The 8,713-nt window shown below is 34.2% G+C and overlaps 1 long non-coding RNA gene across 1 annotated transcript; it reads left to right on the forward strand.

The window, feature by feature from the left end:
• Window positions 1-5,254: 5,254 nt before the first annotated feature.
• On the forward strand, window positions 5,255-8,713 carry LOC112510357. Its single transcript, XR_003068921.1, has 3 exons — window positions 5,255-5,493; window positions 6,491-6,546; window positions 8,600-8,713. It is a non-coding gene; the product is annotated as an uncharacterized LOC112510357 (long non-coding RNA).

Genomic DNA, 8,713 nt, shown 5'->3' on the forward strand with positions numbered 1-8,713 from the left:
AGACTTAGGATCACGTGAGACCAGCCTGTTTCCGTGAGATCCATGAGACCACTTTTTTACACATGAAAGTTCATAGTAAAACACTATGAAGGTAACCTTCACAGTTTTTTTGTTGCGAAGATTTGGATTTTTTTTTACCTTCACAATGTTTTACTGTGAAGTTTCAAGTGTAAAAACGTGGTCTTACAAAAACAACCTGGTCTTACGTGAACGCAACCCTTTATTGCAAGTTAAGTAGTTGTGAATGATTTCAACTTTAGTAGCAAGATTAACGATCAATAGTTTGTAATTTTAGTTTCTTAAGAACTTCATGTTTACATATAGTTTCCAAAATCAAAGTTCTTAAGCATTTGGTTCCCGTTTTTAACAATCTTTTATATTCATGCAACATTTCCCTCTTCCCTTAATTCCCTTTTTATGGCTCTGATCTATATATTTCCATCATTACATTCATGTTATTTACATTCCAATAATGTAATTTTTGCAATTTATATTTAGTCATTTACTATTTCAAGCAATTTACATTCAGTCATTATGATTAGTACAAACTACATGATGTTATTTAAAAGGAAAACAACATTAAAAGAGTGAATTACATGTTTTGACCTTCTGATTATTTGTTCTAAAAGATCTCGTCCATTTTTTGAAAAATAATATATCATGTCTTTGTAGTTGCATATTACAACGACTCAGACCCTTATCACTAACTCTTTTTTTTATGTGAAAAGTCAGTTAAAGTAATAGTATTATAGTCTTCATATTGTTTCTACCGAAATTTTCATTTACAAGTTAAAGATTATATTATCTAAGCCCTGAGGACACCTTCTGYTCGGAGGGCACAATCCAGCATTTCTTACAAAGTCTTACAACGGATGTGAGCTTAACAACCCTCGTGCCATGCCCAAGCCCTTACCTTMGCCCTATACCGAAAGATATTAGTTCATTGATCAACTACCACTTGATCCCCTAGTTAAAGGAATTTATCTAAGGTGCCAAAGAGTCCCCTCCTAATAAGTAGGGCTTTGCTGGTCTTACAAGCATTATCATTTCCATTTAAAAAATTAAGGTAATAGTATTTTAGTTTTGAATTTACATTCTTAACCCCTAAAGAAAACACCACTTTCCAACTTCATCCCTCTATTTCTTTTATTTATCAAATTATAAACTTAGGTTATTACAAGTCTTCCCTTTTAAAATAATTTCGTCCTTGGAATTCCTTTAGGCAAAAAGATGGGGGTACTTTGCCTTCATTTCCAACTTGGCTCCCACGTCGCATTTCGTTTTTTGTGAAACTTCCAATGCATTTTCACTAACACTATCTTGTTGTTCCTTAACCTTTGTGTGCAGAAGGTCAAGACAAAAACTATCTTGTTCAACAAGATTAATTTGATCGTTGACACTGGAATGACACTGAAGGTCTCATCAGTGTTCGCTAAATCTTGAGTAGATGTCACACTTGTGTAGATGAGCTTGGTATCACTATAAACCGCTTCAGATCACGAACTTGTTCGTCTCTATCTTCAGCTTCTATCTTCATTATCGTTGAACGATTTATGGTGTGAGTTTTGTCTTCCTGAAGGATACTTGTCTCTGAAGGAATTACAATATATGTTCAGCAATCACTGAACATATCGATGATGATCATTGAAGCTGAATACAGAGATAGTACACTTCGTAAAGTAAAATGAATCACCATCAAATCACTAAGAGAGCAGATCAACATGAGGCTAAGTCGGGCCATTTTTTGTATATAAACCGCATAACAAATATGTTATTACAAAAGATAGTTAGCAAAAACAATCTCATAACCATAATCTCATAGACATAAATCATATATTTCATAAATCATAATCTCATAAATTAGTATTTTGAAAACGAGACACCATATATTGAAGCAAAAAAGCAAACAATAAACAACAAACAAAAATTGATCTTGAAGCAAACAAGCAAACAGAAACAAAAATTGGACTTGAAGCAAACAAGCAAACGGAAACAAAAATTGGTCTTGTAGCAAACAAAATAGAAATTGGCTTCTGTTTGACCATTCATCGAAGCAAGCAAACAACAAACAAAAACAAATATTGGTTTTTGTTTGACCATTCATCGAAGCAAACAAACAGCAAAAATAAATATTAATAAATCGAAGCATAATTATTGGTTGAGCAAGGTGAAATATTGGTCAACCAAACAATAAACAGAAATTTCAACCCAAACAAAAACATCGAGCAAGGAGAAATCTAGGAAACAGAATCGAGCAAGGAAAAATCTTAAGAAACAAAATCAAGCAAGGAAAGAGAGAGAGAGAGATTGAACAGAGAGATATCGAAAGATTAGAGAGAAATCAAACCTGTTGCGAGTTGTTGTTCGATGGAGAAGCAAGAGATTGAGAAGTTGGAGAAAATGGTGTCAGCTTCTGGTGGTTTATCAGATTAGGAATATTGTGTTTTATGAGATTAAGGCATTTGGGTTGAGGATATATTGGGTATTATGAAAATAAGAAATTTTATTCCATCAAAGTACCATCTATTTACCAAGGAATGTTAAAATCCTCTAGTCGTGGAATTCATAGGAATCTGAAGATTCTTTCCATTGAAAAGAATGAACCAAACGAAGGAAATGAATCTGGTCAAAGGAGATCAACATTCCAATTTCTTCAGATTCCTCCAGAATCTGCAAACCAAACCCCATCTTAGGTCGCATTAGCGTCTCATTCTTCACTATTTTTTGATTTTTGATTTTTATTTTGAGCCGCTTTGGGGTCTTTTAATGTTTTGTTTAGGTTCCTTAGAGTTTCTTTAAGAGTTACAGTGAAGTTTAATTGCTTATATTGTAATCCGTGTTTATATGATTCAGATTCACGTGATCCAGGTGAGTTTTCTTACAGACCTTTGAATGAAATGCATATGTTATGAAATGATTTCGGATATGAAGAAGTGTGCTGCTATTCGATACAAGAATCTAAGAATGTGGTAAAATGAATTGTTATTGTGGAAATTATAAATGTGGTGTTTGGGGTCGGTTTAGCTTGCATGTAGTTACGATGTGGTGTATATATTGGTGAGGTGCATGTGACAAGGTGGTGTATGTATAGGTGAGGTGTATGTGATTGTGTGGCGTATGTAAAGTAGTGGTATATATTACGAAGGTGTTGAGCCAATGATGATTAACGGGGATGTTAACCGGTTTTATCGAACTTACATGTAGTAGACTTTCATATTTTGAAAACTATTATGGTTAATTTTTTTGAAAGTTAGGTACTTACTCTTTTATATGAGATGGCATTAACAAAGATCTCTTCACTAGACCTACTGGTCTAACCCTTATTTTGTTTTTAAAAATGTGAAATTCAAGACATTTACATCTAGAAGGTAAGGGGAAGGGAAAGATGTGATCTATAGTGACTGAACTGTATATGTGTTGCTTATATGCGAGATCAGAGTGTTTGACTGAAGTTTGTGCATTCCATGAACTTGTAAAACTGATCAATGCAAGTTGTGTAAGCATAAATTTATCGTAGACTTTTGGTAGTTTATTGTTGTATTCGTTTTGTGACCAATATCTAAAATCTCAAGTGGTTACATGTGCAATATGTATTGTATGTGATAGGTTGATACATTTGCTAAATCCATCTGAGAACACCAAATCCATCTCAATCCATGGTACTAGGAGAGAGGGGATGTTTTTTTCTACCATTGATGGATACAGGATTGTAGGTTACAGAAGACGTTGTTGGTAGATGCTTTTTTTTCCACTGTTGCGTTTCCCATTTCTTTCATGTTTTTGTTGTAGAATATGCAATTAATTATATGGATATTTTTTTTCTCTATTTCCATATGGGTTTAATATTTTCTAATTTTATTTAAAAATGCATAAAATATTAAGTTTTTTATTTTATTTTTTAAACTAAGAAAATAAGGTAAAAAGTCTAAAATGCCTTTCAAGTGCGGGGCACGTGATGGGATTAGTGGATCACAGACTAACAGAGTTGATGGGAGGGACGAGTTTGGACTCCGGAACACGATTTTTGTACCAAGAGTGTACTTTACGATTTAGAGGAACAAAAACCAAAAAACATCTATTCACGAGGGAACAAATATGTAATTCACTCTTGAAAAAAATTAGATTTACACATATGCGTAGGGGTGTTCACGGTCCGGTTTGGGCGGTTTAACCTCTCAGACCACAAACCAAACTGTAATGGCGGTTTATAAAATCTTCAAATCGAACAATTTGACATCAAGTGCCTAGACCGGTCAAACCATACAACGAAAAGGCTGTCTGGTCTGACCGGTTTATGTGGTTTGGGCCTTTAATGGACTTTAAATATTAAACTTAAAAAGACATATATAATTTAGAATTTTAGATTACGTATCCATTTTAATAAAAACAATATAGGAAATTTCTTAAAGTAAAAAAAAGAGCTCATAAAACATGACTTACAAATCTAAATTTGGAGACTAGGACAGATTTGGAGACCTGATAATGCGCGCCGATGACCGAACACTTGAACAGATTGAGTTCGAAATCGAAAAAGTTGAAGGAAATAGTTGAATAACTTGGTTGATGTCTTGATAATGTGCACCGAAATCAAACCATGGACTAGAAAAGATTGATAGATTGATAGAGTTCTTGAGGGATTTAAAAATTTGGAGATCGTAAATGTCAAATTTGTCGATATGTTTACTGGTTTATGGATTTTTAGGCGTCGATTCATTTGAATTTGCTTATGCTAGATGCTAGGCGCTAGAATTTATGTTGGGTTTAGGGATATATTTGAGCCATAGCCCATAAGTTAAAAAAGTTGGGCTTGTTAATTCTAATATATATATACTAGAAGAGTACTCACGCAATGCAGTGAGACACGTCAGATTTTAATGTTCTATTTTATTATTTGTCTCTGTCGATGTTATAATACGATTTTATGTGTTTTTAAGAAAGTAATAATGATTTTATTTTTGAATAAAATATAAATTTAAAAATATCATAAAATTTGAAAAAAATAATATCAATGTTATTATCAAATCAACTATTTAAAAATTCTTATTTTTTATGTAATTTCTTTAATTTATTTTTGTTATCTATACTATCTTATAATGCATTTGGCTAAAACTCTTAAACTCTTAATCTCTTAAACTCTTAAAAACAACCTCTATTACTAATGGTACAACCTATTAAAGCAATCCCTAAACCCGTTCAAATAAAAAACCCTATCCTATTTCATGGCCAAACGATCTCATCTCCAACAGAAACCCAATTCCCTCCCTAAATTCCCGAAATCGAATTTCATCGCCAACAGGAACGATTTCATCGCCCTAACCCAATTCAATTTCATAAACCCTAAATGATTTCAGGCAAAATCGCTCCCCACCGCTTTCGCCYTCACCCTTCAATCCATCGCTCCATCGTCATTTCTTCAACCTTCAATCCTGCCTCCAATGTCGTCTTCTTCAACCTTCAATTCTGCCTCCATCGTCGTCTTCTTCAACCTTCCAGGTAATTYTGTTTAGGGTTCTGTCCATCTCGTCTTCTTTCTTCTTGTAAGCTTTTGCAGACTTTTGGGGTTTGATTATTTTTGGGGGTTAGTGTATCTTTGGTGATTATTTTTGGGGGTTAGGGCATCTTTGGTGATTATTTTTGGGGGTTAGGGCATCTTTCATATTGACTTCTTTGGTCCATTGTATTTGAAGGCATGCTCTATTAGAGGGTTCTTAGGGTGCCGATTCCTTTTATGTATATCTTGCATTGTTATGACAAAATAGAAACCAATCCGCATTGCTATGTTTGCGACCTTAACATAACTTTTGCTTACATGGGGGAGCAAAACTCCACCTATAGGTTTAATTGCTTACTTGATTTTGATCTTTATGTGACTGAATATGCATACATGATTCTGTTTTGGTTGCTCTATTTGATTAAGATTTATTGCTGTTTCTAGAGTTATTTTGGTTGCTGTTCGTCTCTACCGGTTTACTGTAGGTGCTTAAACAACCTCATTCCAAATTATAGAGGCATTTTATGTCTTGCAATTATAAAAGTCTGACAATCACGTCCTTCAKTRCATGTAATGGGTAGCCAGAATGCTTGGAGAAAGTAACAGACAKAACAGATGAATGTTAGGGGCCGTTTACCAAACGCTTACCCGGGTAAGCGATTACCAAATCACACTACCTCACAGTAAGAGCTTACCGGGTAAATTRTTGGATACAATGTCGTTTTGGTGGACCAAAATATTACCCGGTTAGTAAATAATAGTGTAAAATTTTACTGGTAAGCATTTACCGGATAAGTGTTTGGTAAACGGCCCCTTAGTGTAATAGACCCACMTCACAGGGGCACTGAGTTTTCAACTCAAATAAATGTCATGAATCATATTTAGTGGATAAGTGTTTGTTACAAAGTGCTTATTTCTGTGCATATACATTTATCATAGTGGATACTTTGTAATTCTTTTGCTCAATGCTAACTGCTTCTGATGTTTTATCATTTGCAGAGAGAGCAACCTTGGAATTGAAATACCAGAAACTGTACGAGCCACTGTATTCAAAGGTATACGAGTTTTCTCATGTCTGGTCATTGTCGGATTGACATATGGCCATTGTCCTATTATTGTGTTTACATTTCATGTTGCATTTGTAGGCTGTTCTTTTTTAGAACTAATGGGATGGGGAGGGATATAGGTCAGCAAAATACATTTTAGGCTTGATTAGGATAAAATATCCCAGTCATTGTTGATTAGTATACATATTCAAGCTTGATTAGGATCAGTACACAAGTTGCTAATTAGGATTAGTACACATATTCAGGCTTGATTACCATCTCTTGCAAATTGTTGAAAGAAAAGAGAGAGAACAAAATATTGATACATTAAACTAGATTATGATTACCTCTCCACCATGACTGCCATTAATTCTATGTTTTGGTTGACTGGTCATCCACCTCTCCTCAAGCTTCTTAATAGATTCCATGTACTCCATCTGACAGTTCATTTTCTCCCTCAACAATAACATACAACATTTTAGGGTAGCCAGAATGCTTGGGGAAAGTAACAGACATAACAGATGAGTGTTAGGGGCCGTTTATCAAATGCTTACCCGGGTAAGCGATTACCAAATCACACTACCTCACTGGATGAATATGCTAAGAACCAAAAATCTTACCCGGTAAGAGCGAGACAAGAACCAAAAGTCTAACCCGCTAAGTGAGGACAACGACTCTTACCACAGTAAGAGCTTACCGGGTAAATTGTTGGATACGATGTCGTTTTGGTGGACCAAAATATTACCCGGTAAGTAAATAATAGTGTAAGATTTTACCGATAAGCACTTACCGGATAAGTGTTTGGTAAACGGCCCCTTAGTGTAATAGACCCACATCACAGGGGCATTGAGTTTTCAACTCAAATAAATGTCATGAATCATATTTAGAATAACAATCGAAAGATGACATGAGGTACTAAAAAGTTACAAATTTTCATACAAAAAAGAACATAATGAGTTCAGAATCTAAAAGACAGAAGGCTGAAACCCGACAGGGCCTTAGTTAATAGGTCTCAAGGAACAAGTTTTTAACATAAAGGTTTTAGAACAGTCTTAAAGGTTCTCTTAAAAAATCATGGCAGCAGCTGTTTCTTCATGCTTTTGTTGTTAAGGGATAAAAACACCCCCCCTTAGCATGTAAACAAGTTGCAAAATCCAACATGTTTTTGTTGGTTAGTACACATTGATCTATGAGCAAAAAAAAAAAGAATCAATCATAAACATCATGTCCAATACATCGTTAATGATCAAAATTTCAAGTTGTTTACAGTTAACAACTCCCAACTTAATCAAGAGTCATAAGTTGAGATCATCTTAGAACTACAACAATCTTTCAATGAAGGTATGAATTAGTTCCAAGAATATGAACATGCTAATAAACCTTAAGTTATAAACAAGTATACTAAACATTTACCTTGGTTAGCGCTTACCGGATCAATTACCTTACCGCGTGAACATAACAAGAACCAAGAATCTTACCTGGTAAGTGAGGGTAATGACTCTTACCCGGTAAGCTCTTACGAGTTACAAACGGTTACCAATTACCCAATTTGATGACCGGGAATGTTACCCCATAAGGTAAGTGAGTGGTGACTCTTGCCAATAAGCACGCACTAGGTAAACATTTATTAAACGACCCCTAAGTACATAAAAAGGTTAACTAATTATGTACCTGCACAATACGGCGGAATGAAAATGTTCTATCAATAATAATTACAACTTTACATATCAAATTTTTGCAAGATATGTTTGAAATACTCGGTGGTATTAAAAGTTCTTTATAATGCAACAGGATGTAAAAAAGAATTCTTGTACTTGTTAGTAGCTTATGACTACKGTTTAACAAAATGAGTTTAACTTAGCAATACTACTGTTTAAATACTTATATTTACAACAAACTAATTGGGCATAAAATGTTGTCAAAATACAACAGAATTACAACAAAAATGTTATCAAAATACAACAGAAAATGCTGTCAAAATACAACACAATTACATTAGTAAATGTTGTCAAATACAACAGCAAATAGCAACAAATAATCACATATCTATTTGATCTTGCAGGTAGTTTGTAAGATGAGTGGAAGTCAAGATGAGTGGCTGTCAGAATTCGCATAAAATGTCAATACAAATTGCTATTAATCAGTTTGATTTCAGAGTTCAAGAATATTCTGTTTT

Source organism: Cynara cardunculus (genome assembly GCF_001531365.2).
Source record: "Cynara cardunculus var. scolymus isolate 2C chromosome LG 3, CcrdV1, whole genome shotgun sequence".
Taxonomy (NCBI): Eukaryota; Viridiplantae; Streptophyta; class Magnoliopsida; order Asterales; family Asteraceae; genus Cynara; species Cynara cardunculus.